Here is a 10,690-nt window from a genome sequence, read left to right as displayed (position 1 = left end):
ACCTGTTTTCTCTTTCACCTCACCCCCTGGCTTTACAAAATTGAAACAGTTTTGGTTTTTCTTTGCATCTTTTACTGCTGCATTTCGATGGGGAAAAGCACGGGGACGTGGTTATGAGCTTGATAAACCCTGATCTCATAAAATAAAGAAGATCAAAAAAAAAGTGAAATAAAGAGGAGGCTCTTCAGGATAATTCATAGGCCTGGGAGAATAAAAAGAAACAGTCACAGAGCAATCTTGCAATCTGCCAAAAGGATAACAGCGTTAGCAAGAAAATATTTACGACTAAGAGAAAATTGGTGGGAGTCAGATCAAGGATTTGGGTGAGAGAACCACACTTTTATTTTTACAAAACCTATTGTTTTATAAACCTCTGGGAAACAGTTGTGCTTAAATGGCAGAGAAGGATTTGAGGTCACCTGGCTCATGAATAGGGGACGAGTGTAGGTGCCCTCTCTTTTCTCTGAGCTCCCCACAGTGCAGCATTCCCTGGGAAAGTTCCTGGATTTTATGGAGCTCTCAGATTTGGGTCTGGATGGCCCCTGAGCTCCAAAATATCAGAATAACTAATGTCAGTTTGGTTCATGGAGGGAAGGAGCTTGGAGCAGCCTGGGATAGTGGAAGGTGTCCCTGCCCATGGCAGGGGTGGCACTGGATGATCCTTAAGATCCCCTCCAACCCAGGCTATTCCAGATCACTGCCTCAGCATTGGACATTCTTTATTCTGAGGAATTTCATTCATTTCTTCAACAGAAGGATTTTTATAAGGTCCTGTTTTTATTGGTTTCTCACGAGTGCAAAATCAGTCAGCTAATTGTGTTTAAAATGTGCAGAATTACGTAAATGTCACAAAAGAATCTCACCAAAATTTATAGGTCCTAGAAAATGCACTGATAACCTGGCTAAACTCTTACTCAGCATGGCAAACATTTCATTCAATCTTTGTGGAAGTAATGCTTGTGTCATTCAGGAATATAATAAATCATAATTTAAATGTCATGTCCACTCACTAAGTTTTAGAAAACTCAAGCTACTCAGTTAAAGAAAAAAAATTATGAAAAACCAAGGAATGGGGAATTCAGGGATAAGTCCAGTTCCTGGAAATTAAATCAGTATGTGTAAGTTCACACAGACAGGAAAAGCAATAGCATTTGTGTGTGCTTGTTCTTAAGTTCTTTACAGCCTTTCATAGAATTCTAGATTATCAATTATATATTATGACATTTTCCTGTGTTAAAAACTTGTGGGGGGGTTCTGATTTTTTTCAATTCTTGGAACTAATCTTAAGCACCACTTCTCAAATTTAAGAACCCCAGGCCCTGCCTGTTCCATAACTCACTAAGATCACTCTCCAGGACTAACCAGAACTGCAAGGTTAATAATTTTTAAATAGTGTTCTAATTTACTTTATTGTGTATGGCGTGGACATTGCTGTAACAGCAATAACTACATTGGAACTAGGCAGAAATAATTTGGGGAACATCATTTTAGCAGCTGTGGCTGAGATTAGAACAGACAGAGCTTGTTAAGTTCAAAGTTATTTGTCCATTGTGCTGCTTCTGATTCTGCACTGCGGGAGGAGTTCAGGTTGTACAAATGTGCTTTTTGTTCAGCTGCAGGAAAATTCATTCCAGACAAAGTCAATAAAAACAGGTCATTTTAATCAAGTTGATGTATTTCTCCTCAGTTACACTATTACAAATCAATGGGAGTAAATCCATAGTTAAGAGTGTAACTTGCATAAGGATCCAGGGACTTCTCAGTGGCTGGAGAAAAGTGCAGAGAAGGAGTAATCAAAGTTTAATGTCTGAATCCTTCCAATGAGAAGATAATTTCTGTTTCATGTCAAAACCTGTGATCAGTACAGAAATTATCTGTAGGATTTATTGCTTTAAACCCTCAATGTAATGAATTTATTTGTTCCTCCTCCCTTATGGAATTCTCTGCCCCTGTTTGGAGCAGCTTTTCCACAGATGATTTCATTCTGTGAGTGAAATGTAGCGGCAGAATTTGGGGAATTGAGGTGGAAGGTGAAGTGGCTGAGGATGGGGGTTGATGTCCTTTAACTTCTCTGCTTTGGGAAGTTTTTCCTTTAGGAAACTCAGGAAAACAATGGGTGTCCCAGCCAGCCAGAGAAGGATTTGAAGGCGCCTTTCAAGATAAATGTAAGTATGCAACATGAAATAATTTGTTTTACCTACGTGAGATGATTTCTGAGAGAACAAGTTGAGAGTATTTGTTTGGCTGATGGAAAGGATGAAACCTGAGGTGAAGCTGAGAGAACAGAACTTGACTAAAATACGTCTCTTACAGAGAATTTCCCTAATTAAATTGAAAAGTTGGCACCTCTGTCAGTCTTGAGCATTGAAAAGAGAATAATTTATGACTCGTGGCAATCCCTGTTTAATGGTACAGGGCTCAGCTAAAACATTCCCTGCACCTTTGGAGATCAGATCTGCAGACCTAAGACCTGGAATTCATAAAATCCAGGAACACAAAGTTATTTTAAGGTTGGCAGCTTTCAGTGAGGAAGGTCAGGACAGTTCCATTCCATTGGTGTGGCTGTCCAGGAGGCACTCAGTGAGCTGGATCTGCTGTTTATTGCTCATGTCTCTTCCTGAGGGAGTTTATAAATTAATAACCACATTCCCATTTATCCTGAAACCTCAGGAGAGCAAGATTTGATCTGTTTTAAATACAACTCTTTAAAGTTAATTGTGTAAAATGGAACATCCCCTAGTTTAATTCGTGTACTGACTTAATTTAGGACACAAAATGCACATGGATTTGGGAGATATGAAGTATTTTAGGATTTTTTTACTGAATTCCTTGATACTGAATACCAAGCGAATCGAATCAGTTTCCATTTTGGTTTTGGAACTAAACTCCAGACAATTCCTGTACGTGGTAGGAATTTGCTATTCTCCTAACGAATGAGCCCACTCAGGAGAATCAGAAATTACTGCTGATAATTAAAAAACCAGACAAAGAAACATTGTGGGGAGAAAAGAAGGTACAACAATCGAAACTGAATCAGTTAGAAAATTGCAGGCACCATGAGTTTGGTGGTATTGGTTTATCTGTCTCAGCTGGGAGAGCAGACACCAAAGATCCTCTCCAATATTGAGGCGAGACACTTGTTTTTCATTAGCTGGCTGATATTTATCATTGAGATCAAGATTTGCCTTCTTGTATGGGGGGAAAATCTCAAGATCCAGATTTTTCAGTTTCTAAGGGGAGAGACTTAAGAGTCACAGATCTGTCTGCCTTTAAAGCTATAAAAAAATTGAAAATTTAACCTCTCTTCCTCACCACCTTTGAGAAATTTAATCTGGACATGATTAAGTTAAACTTAAGAAGTTTTGTCTGACTCAATACAAGCAGTCAAGTTTAAGACTTGGAAATATTTCTTGGATTTAATAGAGAAAGGAGCAGGTTTGGTCATTATTTGTGTGCCTGAATAGTGTCAAAACCTCACTTGTAGGATTAAATACGACACAGAGCAGGACCTGTCAGTCCAGAACTGGAAGAGTCAGCAGGGCTGGGTGAGTGCCAGGTTATTCCTGAAATTATTCTCATTGCATGGGTGCTCCCATCTCGAGGGATCACATTCCCAGTGTTCCTGCAGCCCTTCAATGAAGGAGGAACTAAGACAGGGAGTGTTTTCAGCCTGGTAAATGAGGTGTGGGCAGAAATGTGGAGCTCCCAGTTTATCAGCAGGATGAAGTGGGAATGGAAGCGGGGAGTTTATCAGACCCCAAGTAATTGGAAGGAGCAGGGGTTTGCTGGGTCGGTGGCAATATTTCACTGAGGCTTTGAGACAAACTCAGTCCTGCAGCTCGAGTGGCAGTGATTTTTACAAGGTTTTAATGAGGGGACATCTGTGGCTGTAGCCTCAGCACAGTCCGTGTCCTTTATGGCATCAATAATTTATGATTATTTAATGGAGACCTGCAGAATATAAACCATTCCTGGTGGGGGATGACTTTATTGAAACCATCTTCTGGGGCTGAAGAGTCTTTGAAGTGTCTGCCTTCAGTGGAACACTAAGTAACGGATCCATTATAATTTTATTGTTGCACAAGAGAAAACCCTGTTCAGCTGTCGTCTGGTGGAGAGGGTTGTAACATATCACTTGCTTTTGTGTGAACAGAACAATTTCTCATCTCTGGTCTGCTCCTGAAAAATTCCCAGTGTGACTTGAGGAGAAAAGCATTTAATAATTTACATAATATCTATTTTGAAACGTGTCTAAAGAAGAGCTGATGTGTTGCTCAGATAGGGTTCAGTAAAAATGCACAGCCCCAGTTCTAATTTCACATCCTCCACCCTCCTAAAACCAGAATAATTCTGGTGATTTTAATAGAATTAATAGGGTAGGACCAAAGATGTCACATCATCCTTGATTTGTGAAGGATAAATAACCATTCTCTGTGGCTTGTGTGTGAACTCCCTGCCTCAACCAGTTTGGAGTCTCTTACTAAGGTGGTTTCAAAGAGAGATGGAGAAATCATTATTGCTGAAAATGAAAACCCAGAGTGAGAAGTGAAATCTTAAAATCCCAGAAAGGTTTGGTTTGGAAGGGACCTTAAAATCCTCAAGTGCCACCCATCTTCCATGGGCAGGGACCCCTCCCACTGTCCCAGGCTGCTCCAAGCCCTGTCCAGCCTGGCCTTGTCACTGCCAGGGATCCAGGGGCAGCCACAGCTGCTCTGGAAAACAGATCCTTTTATAAACCCCGCTGAGTTGTGTTCACCCTCTATTTTTCATCAGATAATGCTGATGGGAATCATCCTCATACATGGGAATCATCCTCAGACGAATACTTGGGAATCAGTTTGTGTTGTTTCTACTGTTCACACATCTCCTGGCTTCAGGATTCTCCTAATAACTTGCTTTTTAAAAAAGAAAGAGTAATGTGAGAAAACAAATAATGAGCAAAACACCTTCTGGACTCATATTATCCTTATGATCCTTATCCTTATTATTTGACATATATTCCAATGTATTTTGGATCTTTTTCCTCAGCCTTGGCAATAATTCAGTTTTCTATAGATCCTACAGCCTTCCAGGAGGCTTTTTTTGGTGTTAATTCCCCCTGAAATCAGCTGAGTTTGGCTAGGGAATTCTGAAGGTTAGAAACCCATTTCCAGTCTCCTGGAAATCTTTCCATTTCCACTGTTGTTGCAAAGCCTTTTTTACATCCCCATTACATAAGTTAAATTAAGAACATAGGTCTAGTCGTAGTCATAATCAATTTTCTGATTATGTAGAGAAGGAAAAAGTGCTGGAGCATTAACAATTTTTAAAAGTACATTTAAATCATTATTCATTTATAGGGTTGCATTAATTTCTGAATAATGCAGCACTGGAGATGGATGATTCACAGCCATGTAAAGTCTTTTGTAGTCGTTTAGAGCCTCATTATTTGAATCTATCACTCACTATTTCCACCCACAGACGCTTCTTGAAGTGAGGAGGCAAAACCACTCTGGTGCAGATAAAAGGGAGAGCCTGGCAAAACAAATACAACAACAATTTTAATTAGGCTGATGTTCCTGAATTCCCACAAGGTGAGCAGAGTACGCTGGCAGCCATTCCAAACCCAGCTGGAGCAGGGCTCAGCGCTTCCCAGCCAGAATGAGGGGCTGGGCTCAGCTGCAGCACCAAGCAGGGGTCACAGCTCTTCCCAAAAAAAGGGGCTGAGGTTCTCCAGCTGCAGGACAAGTGGCAGATCCAGGTCGATGGGAGAATTTGCTGACTTAGCACATCAGGCACCAAAAATGAACAAAAAGTGAACCCAAACCAAACAGTGAAGACAGAAATAATAAAAACCAGGAGACACCTGTGGAGCCAGAAGCCGCTAAGGGAGGAGGGAGGTTGGCTGCAAACTGCTGACTCAGGCATTGCTTCACTTTATTTCTACTTGATTTGCAAAAAGGGATTTTTTTCCTATTTGTTTCCTCAGATAATGACCTCTGCATTGATTTTTTTTTCTTTTTTTTTTACTTCTTTGTTTTCTCTTTTGAAAATTTGATCTTTTGTTAGAGGTAGGGCTGAGTTATTAATGGCAATGTGAGCCTGGTGAGGGAGGCTGAGGCACTGCATCAACCCCAAACAATGAGTTGGGTTTCATTTCACTCCCCACGGAGCAGATGAGAGAGATGAGCAAGTTCAGGTGAAGTACAACCAAGGGCTTTGATGAAAAGAAAGAAAAAAACATCTGCTAAATTTAATATGAAGATTTTGGTAGCTCTTTAGGAGTTAATTTAGGAGCCATTTTTTAACTTCTTCAGTGCAGTTATCAGTTTTCATATAGAAGCTACAGGAAGCAGGAATTCCTGTGTAAATGCCTTTGGACAGTTCTTGCTGGAAGAAAAAGTTATTTTTCAGACAGAGAAATTTTTTTTCTACGTGTATGCATTATCTTAAAAGGTGAAGGATATTATTCTTTAATTGCTGGCTTAACAATTCACCATGTCTTTTACTTTTAGTACACCCTTGGTGCTCAGACTCTGCCATAAGTTTCTGTTGTCTACCTGTATTTTATCTTGGATCGCAGAATCCCACAATCCCAGAATGGTTTGGGTTGGAAGGGACCTTAAAGCTCATCCCATTCCACCCCTGCCACAGGCAGGGACACCTTCCACTGTCCCAGGCTGCTCCAAGCCCCATCCTGGCCTTGGATATTCCAGGGATCCAGGGACACCCACAGCTTCTCCGGGAATTCTATTCCAGGGCCTCCCCACCCTCACAGGAGAGAATTTTTCAGTGAGAGGATTTGCAATGCCAGTGGTGTTTAGAGAGACAAAACCCCTGGAGCTTCTTCTCTTGGAGCTCTTGAAACTTTTGGAGCTGCTTCTTGCTGACCTTTGAAAATGAGAGGAGATCAAGGCACGTGTGTGACTGTAGGATGTGTAGAAGCTCCCTGGGAGTAATGATTGAGACATTTGTTCTTACACAGAGGGTTCTGGCTGTTTATTTATTTATTTGCTTCTGGTAGTTGGGCAGAGATACGAAAAAGCTGCAAAGCACAGCTCAGTTTTTAAGTCTGACACTCTGGAGAGCGTGCTGAGATCAGCACCCTGTGTATTAATCCAAAGGTTCTCATAAATAAATTTCCACCCTGTTTATCATTTTCCCAGCAAGTTTAATGTTTTTTAGGAAGACAGACAGATTTTTGGCAGCTGGGCTGAAATGAATCCAGCCTGGCTTGTGCATTCAGGAGGAGCATTGAAGGCTTTGTGTGGTGCTGGGCAGAGCCTCTTCTTCCTTCCCATGGCGAGACCCCCAGTGGGACCTTTTGGATCACGAAAAAAAGGGACAAAATAGGAAAAAAATAGGACTTTTGGGCCTAAACCTGGCAGCTTGTCCTGCTGGTGGGGGATATTTGCCTCAGCAGCAGGATTTTCCCTACTCAAGGGGCCAAGATGCTTTGCAGAGTGATGGAGATGACAGAAACCCTCTCTGCTGGTCATCCCTGTCCATAATTATCCACACCTGCCGTGTTTCCACTCCTGAGGAGGAGGGGACAAGCAAAGTGACCTCGTGCTACCTGTGAGCAGGCCAGTTCCTCGTGGTTTAGCCCAAAATGGTCACTGAGGGCTTCAGCCCATGGAGAACAGGGAATTTGGGGCACTTTGCCATTAAATGTTCCTCCCTCCCAGCTGCCAGGAGCTTTAAAAGAGGTTTTCTGAGTGGTTTCTGAGCTGAACCTGCAGGGGTAGGGTTTGCAGCAGTCACCTCTCATTATTCCTGGGAATATTGGAAATGAGGTGGTGACTGCTCCTCCACAATAAAGTGTGCACAGGAAGCGAGCCATGAATATGTAAATGAAGCAGAAACCATTAATATCAGATAAGTTCTGCAGCTCGGTGCTTTCTGTGTATCCAGAGCCGGCAGATTGGCTTCCCCAAGGAAAGGCAGGGTATGGAGAAGTTACATTTCTATTACCCAGTATTTGCATAGAAATGATTGCTTCCTGTGGGGCTGGAGGCAGGGGGAGAGGGGGAAAAAGGAGGGAGTGCAGTGGTAGAACACCACGATATCCTGATTATTTTTCAAAGATGGAAAGGGGGACTTGTTATATCCACTCATGGTGGTAATGATGTGGTTATTAAAGGTGTAATCACCTTGGAGCAAGGCATGTTTTTGATCTGCCTCTTGCCAAAAGCTGGTAATGGTTTGTGATCGATTTTTAAAAATACCAAAGAAAAACCAAAGCAAAAGGGACAAATCCCCCCCCCCAAACAAAACCACAAAGAAATCCAAACCAAAAGCCCCCAAAAATCTATTTTCTTGTTCTTAGAAAAAGCCAAACTTACTCTTAAGTCCTTGATGAAAGGCACCGTAGGGGAGCCAGGAGCAGAGTGAGACACTTTCACACTCGGGAGCTGCTGCTCTCCTGAGCGTGTTTGAGGGACATCAGCACAGAGACGCCTTTCACATGGAATGGAAATCACCAGGCACATTTCTAACAAGGGTCGTTAAGTCCAGAAATGCCAGCTGGGACTCTGGAACTTCTTGGAGCTCATGGAGGCTGCAGGAGTCACTTGGGTGCTTTTGGGGTGGTGAGTGGAGCAGGAACGAGCCAACAGAGCCATGCTCCCTGCACAGCCCATCTCTGGTGCCTGGGAAGGGCTGAGGCTGAGCTCTGGGATCTTCTTCCAAGGGGTTTTGGAGCGTTCCAGAGGAAAAATAGCACCATGTCCCTCTGCTGGCCTCGCTAGCAGTGATTTAATGGGGGGTTCAAGTCTTACCACTGATCTAGGCTGGCTTAGCTCTCATTTGTCATTGTTCCTGCATCTTTTCCAATTGCTCCTTGCCCAGAACTGGGATGTTCTACAAACCCAGTGGGAGTCAGGAGTGGTGGCTGAGGGCAGGTGGAAGCCAGGCCAGACCTCTCAGTATTTATTTTGGAATGGGGAAAGGACGAATCAGTCGGTCACGTGAGTTTCCTGAACTGTGTAGTGTGCAAACAGGAGCTGAGTCCTTCACGGTCCTGGCACAGAAACACTTTTCCCTCACTGAAGAGACTTAGAGGAGAACATTCTCATTACAATTTTTGTCATGAGGACAGATTGCTGGCTCTTTTTGCATTCTCATTAAAGCCTCTGTCAGCAGCCATTTGGAATTTTAATGCTTTATATTTCTTGTAATTCACGATGTTTGGGCTGTGAGGATCTGACCTTTCCACTGCTCTGTGGTTTGACTGACTGAGTGCTTCTCCCTCAAGTTGCCTCCCATTTTTTGCCACATTAAAAGGAGAGGTAATTAAGGAAGATGTGCATGTCTGCTCATCACTCCTTTCAGGGGTGCAGGTCAGACATGTCCTATTGTTGCAGTGGAGTTGAGGTATTCATCACCTCGGGTGAACTTACAAAGCATCCAGTTCCTTTTTCAGCGTTCATTGTTCTCAGGTGTGCTAAATGAGGAGAAAATATGCAACACTACTTCTCAGGCATGAAAATTAATGCTCAAGACAGAAATTCTCTGTAGCAGAGGCTTTGCATGGAGCCTGAGTGTTGGCTGGGGTTTCAAAATAGCTGTTTTCAACAACTCCATCAACAGCAGATTCCCTCACTCTGCTGAGTAACTCACAGAGAAATTTAATGCATTTTGTGAACACCTTCTAACAGAGTTTTCAGCTTATTAAAGCTGCTTTTGGTGATTCTCAGCTGTGGGTAGTTCCATAGGCTTTGTAGTGGCATTAAGGAAGTATCTCCACTGACATATTGTCCCAGCCTTTGACTATTGCTCAGGTGCAATCCTCTCCCTCCCTGACATTTGAATTAAAGCATTTGCAGCATGCATTCCTGGGGAAAAGTCCTGGATAAAATCCATTCCTGTTTGGCTACACAGCTTGGGAAGCCACAGCCTGCTAATAAAAACAGAACTCTGGAAAGGAGATTAGAGTTTACAGGCACCTATTTCTGAGCTTGCCACGTTTGTTAGATCTGAGTGCTCTGAGTTAATGTGAAACACTACAGACATTCTGTGTGGACAGAGATTTTATTCTTGCAGGGAGAAATCTGTTGTGAAGTTTAGCTCATCTTGCATTTGTCTGACACAGCCTCTGTTCAGTGCTTTTTGTTTGGTGGAAAAGCACTCTCATATGAAAGGGATTCTGCCTTGTTCCAACAACCTGATTTCCTCCTTCTCTGGCCAGAGGTATTTTAGCTGTTTCTTTATAACATAATGATTCTGGTAACGTTTTGGTGCTAACATCTGTATGGGACTAACAGGAATTGATACCAGAATAGCAGCACCTCTGGCTTTGGAGGGGGGAGAGAGCCCAGCCCCAAAGCTGAGTGTGACACCAGCATTTCCTGGTGGTTTTGTGGGAAATTTTGGTGTGTTGGGCTGGTAAAATTAGATGCTTAAAGCCATCTCTGGATGGCTTCAGTGACTCAACCGAGCTGAACCATCACCATACTCTGCTTCACTGGGGTTTTTGGTGTGGAAATGGCCCATTCGAGCTTCAGCCTCTTCCAGCCTCACTTACCCCACATCTTCTGCCATGATCCCATCGCAGAGCTGCTTTTGCTCTCTTCTCACCAGTTTTAATGCTTGGCAGAGAGGTAAATGAAGTATTTTTGGTAGGCTGATAGGATCCTGTCTTGCTCTGCCCACAGCATCTCGAAAACTGAATTTATTCTCGTTTAGAGAGCCAGTGTTTGCCATCATTCCT

At 42.7% G+C, this 10,690-nt stretch overlaps 1 long non-coding RNA gene across 1 annotated transcript in view; it reads left to right on the top strand.

Moving 5' to 3' along the window:
* The first annotated feature begins 2,079 nt into the window (after positions 1–2,079).
* The window catches only part of LOC108446793, a 13,947-nt gene continuing 5,336 nt past the window's right edge, over positions 2,080–10,690 (top strand). Inside the window, exon 1 of the long non-coding RNA XR_001862095.1 lies at positions 2,080–2,165. This is a non-coding gene — a long non-coding RNA (uncharacterized LOC108446793). The remainder of the gene's footprint in view (positions 2,166–10,690) is intronic.

Source organism: Corvus brachyrhynchos, unplaced genomic scaffold (genome assembly GCF_000691975.1).
Source record: "Corvus brachyrhynchos isolate BGI_N302 unplaced genomic scaffold, ASM69197v1 scaffold544, whole genome shotgun sequence".
NCBI lineage: Eukaryota > Metazoa > Chordata > Aves > Passeriformes > Corvidae > Corvus > Corvus brachyrhynchos.
The sequence above is the reverse complement of the archived record's forward strand: the minus strand, read 5'-3'. Positions and strand labels throughout refer to the sequence as shown.